Source organism: Amblyomma mixtum, chromosome 6 (assembly GCF_055824585.1).
Source record: "Amblyomma mixtum isolate Tamu chromosome 6, ASM5582458v1, whole genome shotgun sequence".
Taxonomy (NCBI): domain Eukaryota; kingdom Metazoa; phylum Arthropoda; class Arachnida; order Ixodida; family Ixodidae; genus Amblyomma; species Amblyomma mixtum.
Window position 1 is genome coordinate 45,964,930 of NC_143017.1, and position 5,292 is coordinate 45,970,221.

A 5,292-nucleotide genomic window follows, 5' to 3' on the forward strand; every position below is an offset into this window, starting at 1 on the left:
TTTTGCAAAACTAGGGCAAAGGGTTTTTCAGTACACGTATTGCGCGGTAATCAGAGCGCAGTCTTATATGCTTTGCGAAGCAGGGCATCCGCTTGTTGTATTTCGATCTTGTTGAGACACTGGTAGGGTAGGGTGTACGCTATCAGGTTTCTGACTAGTTTTAGTGTGTCCTTTTCACGCATGCGATATCGCCTGTTCGTGATGCGGGTGATCATGCGTGCGACTTGCGAACGTTGTTGCTTTCAGCAGGGTGAAAGTGTGAGTACTGAGCTGGTTGGATTGAACCCACATTTATACGATTCTTATTGTGGTCTTTTCCGGTATGGGCGTTCCTTCCCGATAGACCTTAATTTTCAGGTCCCTGTTGATTGGCTCCCTCCGGTTTGCTTGCCTCTCCAGACTCGCAGCAGTTCCGATTTCTCGGTCGAGCATGCGAGTCCTCTTTCGCGAGTGTGGGTGAGATGCGAGTATACCAGTATGGGTGAGATAACTGACCCTTGGGGTGTTCTCTTGTTTCGCGCATGAGTTTTGTCCGATCGAAGGTCTCATAGGCCGATGGTGGCCGTTCTACTGGACAGGGAGGCTTTGACGTAGCCGTGGATTCTGCGTCCGCTGTCCAGGTCGTCTAGGCACATAAGGATCGCATCCTGGCTGACGTTATCAAATGCGGCCTTGATGTCCAAGGCCAGTATGACATTTTCACCCTTTCAGGCAACATTTCGCAGTACATCTTATATTTGGAGGAGTACTTCCTGCGTCGAGAGCTTTTCTCTGAAGTCGAACATGGTATGGGCTAAGCAGTCGTTACCTTCCGTGTAATTTTGCAGTCTTAGCGTAACCACCCGCTCGTAAAGCTTGGCAAAGCACAACGTTAGCGAGATGGGCCTGAAAATTTCAATTCAGAGCTTTTTACCAGGTTTAAGGATCTCCATCTCCATGGCGTTTAAATCTCCTACGATGATGAGTGCATTTTCTTTTGACAGCTTGTGCACCCCACAAAATCGTTCGAATATATGGTTTTCCTGTTTCTCGGTGGGCTGTAAAAATTCAGTAAGAACGTGCTCCCTCCCTGTTGCTTTTTCGGGATGGTTTCTGCAAGCGCGTGCTCTATGTCGATGTCAGCGATGGGATCGTGCCTGATGGCGGTGATGCCTCTGCTGACTAGGACGGCCGCTTTGCCTGCACTTTGTCTCTCGTAAACCTCTGAACCCTGTAAGCTGGACTTCTTTCCGGTCTCATAGAGGGTAGTTACAACACAGGTGTGAGTTGTATGATATGTCTTTGTTTTCAAAAAGCGCTTCTGATCGCTGAGATCTGCCCTCGGAATTGTGTTTGCATCTGTTTCTTTTGCGGTTAGATATGCTGCATCATATAGTGCATCATCTGCTACATCATCCGTTGCAATCGTATTTCAAGGCCTCCCTCGTTGGACGCCTTGTAAGGGCTCTAGTCGTTTGTTTCGAATTCCCGCTGTTGCTCCTTACTGTAGCGGCGGGTGCCACCCAAGTACACGAACTGCTAGCAACCAAACAATCCCCCTTTATTGCCACATACAGTCATATATATATATACACATAGCGACACTGGTGCCTCTGGCGGCAGGTGATCCCCAAACCGGAACCGAAACCACATATACAACATATTCCCTTCCTTATAAAAAGAACAGCTACATGGGTTAGTGATTTAGTAGTGGTAGTACGTTAGTGCTCTTTTACAGAATTATATTTACTGTAACAACAATGTGCTTGTCTTATGCACTTCATACAAAAATATAAAACAAAAAGAGGAAAACAAGATACAACCCCATTTATGTCCATATTTCACAACGTCAGCAAACTCAACACTCGTGCAGATTGTGACAGGTTCATGTTCACTGCAAAACGTGTCTTTCTGTACTTACTGTCCATAGCGGTCTGGAGGTCGTCTATTTCTTGATGGCTGTACCCTACGCTGAGGTCCCGATGCTTCTGAGAAACCACTGGCGGCAGGCGAAGTCTCTTCCGGCTCACAGCCGGTCACTGGTGGCATAGGCGGCTGCTTCGCAGCAGCCACAGCTGAAGTTCCGGTTTGCGCTTCTGAAACGGGTCTCTCCAAGGCAGGCGGCAAGCTGCTTTCCCTAGCGGTGTCATTTGTATCACTCCTTTCCCCCCACCCACAGAGAGATGCAGAAGCTCGTGGCATCCTTGACAACTTTGAAGCGTTCCATGTTTTTCCATCATCAAGTTGGAAACACGATTGCCCCTGCTTTCTTATCACTTTTCTTGGGCGGCTAAAGGCCAGGTCACCTTTAAAAGCAGTTGCCGGTCTGCGTACTCGGACAAGGTCACCATCATCCACTTTGGTTTCCCTTGCGGCCCTGCGAGCGTCTGTGTATAGTTTACTGGATTGCTGCTTTTGCTTCACCCGTTCGCGTAGGCGGTGGAGCTCTGAACAGGGTCGGTTGCAAATATTGCTGACGGATACCCAACGACATCGAGCCGATTCCTTGGCAGACGTCCATGCAGGAGAAGTGCGGGGGCAACTGCAGTTGTGGCATGCGGCGTACAACGGTAAATGCCCAAGTATTCTGTTACCGTTTGGCGTAAGGGACGCTGCTCGAGTGTAGCCACTTGAACAAAGCTTTTAAAAACTCTGTTGAACCGTTCTACCTGTCCGTTTGCTTGCGGGTAGTATACGGATGAATGCCGCAAGCGGATGCCGCGATCCTGCAGAAAAGCTTGGAACTCTCGAGATGAAAACTGTGGCCCGTTATCGCAAACAATTTCCTCTGGGTAACCTTCACGTGCGAACACTGACAGCAAGAAGCCTGTTACTGTGCGTGTTGTGGCTTGGTTGCAAAAGTATACTTCGGGCCACTTAGAAAAGTAGTCGACCAGCGTGATCGCATATCGACAATCATGTGGTGCTCTCTCAAATGGGCCAACAATGTCCATGCCGAGCTTTAGCCACGGTTCCTTTGGTAAGGGGACCGGGTTCAATGGTGCAGCCATAACCTTCGTGCTCTTGTCCGCTGCCTGGCATATACTACACGTTTGAATAGCTAGCTCGACTTGCCTGTTCATGGCTGGCCACCAAAATTTTTCTCGCAGACGTGCTTTCGTTCGTACAATTCCAGGGTGAGCCTCATGAGCAGCGGTAATTATCCGCGCTGTAAGTGATGCGGGGTCTAGCTTAGAAAAATTTGTAGCCCCCACTAAACTATGCAATAGCTCTTCTGTATGAGGAAGGGGAAAGCTGTCTATTACGACAGCTTTGTTTGCTTGTCGAAGGTCTACACAGAGGCGAATACCTCCCTCTTTCTTCTTAACGACCACAATGGGTGACACCCATTCAGATGCCTCCACCCTCTCTATCACGTCCAGATTTTCCAACCAATGGAGCTCTTCCGAGACCAATGGTCGTAGCGAGAGCGGAAGGCACCGAAGTTTGGATTGCACTGGCTGCACCGTGGATCGCGTTTTGACGTGATGCACAAAACCTTTCGCGAGGCCAAGGCCTGGATCGAAAAGAGATCCAAACTCGCCAACTAATTCCTTTGGGAGGTTAATATCCTGCACGGCTTTCGTCGGGTCAGGGCGCTGTTCTCTTCGAGAATTAGAAGTTAGCGTCGTTTCAAGGCATTGAAGAGATGACCCATCAATCTGTAGACCGAGGGCCTTGATGGCATCGATACCCAAGAGTGAGGTGCCTTGTTCAACGACGTAGAAAAGAAGGCTTGTTGTGCTAGCTTTGTACGTAACGTCAGCGGAGAAACAGCCACGAACCGGAATTGGCTGTTTTGAATAGTCCAGTAACCGAACAGTCGGGGCCAAAAGTACTTGGCCTTCAAAATACTGCTTAAAAAGATCGTGTGCAACAATGGAAACTGACTACCCAGAATCTACAAGGAAAGTGATGTCCGCACGGCCAATCGACACTGTGACGTGAACAGCGGAGCGAGCGGCCGACGTCACAGCCAGAATGCTCAAAACTTCCTCGCTCGGAGAATGTTGGCTGTCTACCTCACGCACCGGAGCGGAGCCTCGTTTCTGACAAACATAGCGGAAGTGACCCATGACACCGCAATGGTGACAACGCTTGCTTTTGGCTGGACAGCGAACTGATGCTGCATTGTGCTGGGATGAACCGCAGCGGTAACAATGAGACTGGCGGTTGTGCGCCCGCTTCGAGCTCTCGTCGGATTCTGGTGTACGCGTAGGCGTATTTCCACGAGTATTTATGCGTCCAACATCTACAGAAGGAAATTCTTGCAGATCATTGTATGCCTGCTCAAACTACCTTGCCAGTAGTACTGCTCTAGCGAACGAAAGAGACGATCCTTCAAGCAGAAGACGCTCGCGCAAGCTCCGAGACGAAATACCCGCAACGAACTGGTCACGCAGCGAATCTTCTTCGACAGGAAAAGAGCATGTAGCAGAAAGCTCCCGAAATGCTGTGATGTATGTACTCATTCACTGATTCACCAGCTTGGTTAACTCGCCTACTGAAACGATGCCGTTCGGCAACAACATTGCTTGTTGCCGAAAAATGAGCGTGCAGAGCGGCGACTGCGATATCGTACGACGATACTTCAGGCCTTTTATCGCCTGTGCCCTTCCGACGCTTTATCAGTAGGAGTTTGCTCACCGAGCTTGGCGTTGTCCAACGATGGAAGTGGTAATGTGTAAAATATGCGCTGACCTTCTACGCCGAGGCTGTGAAGAAGTAGTGCTTTGCGACGATCCGGCGTGCAGTCAGAGGCCCCCGAACCAAGCAGGTAGTTCTCGAAGATGCGGAACCATTGCGGCCACGCAACAGCAGGTCGACCAAGCACAGGCAGGAACGGGGGCGGCGGCGCGATTCCAGAAATGCTCATGGCGCCGGAAAGCAAGCGGCGAAAGTCACGCCCCCTGAAATGATCCCGTCCTCGTCGCCAATATTGTAGCGACGGGTGCCGCCCAAGTACACGAACTGCTAGCAACCAAACAATCCCCCTTTATTGCCACATACAGTCATATATATACACATAGCGACACTGGTGCCTCTGGCGGCAGGTGATCCCCAAACCAGAACCGAAACCACATATACAACACTCCTTTAGTGTTCTAGTGAGTTCCTCAACTTTGTGTTGGAGCTCGTTTTGTTTGTTTCGAGCGAGCTCTAGGTCGCGTCTGAGCGTATCGCTGTTGGCGTCTCCCGGTTTTGTCACGCCATTGTCTTTGTTTTTTGTGTTACTGCCCTTTCCTGTAGAGTGTGAAGCAGTGGTAGAAGCCCAGCTTACCTTGCTGCCGCTTTCTTCTTCTTCCTCCTCTT

The 5,292-nt window shown here is 49.9% G+C and overlaps 1 pseudogene; it reads right to left on the minus strand.

Annotated features, from left to right (window-relative positions):
- Nucleotides 1-3,869: 3,869 nt before the first annotated feature.
- LOC149338961 (uncharacterized) lies at nucleotides 3,870-4,855 on the minus strand (annotated as a pseudogene).
- Nucleotides 4,856-5,292: the final 437 nt, after the last annotated feature.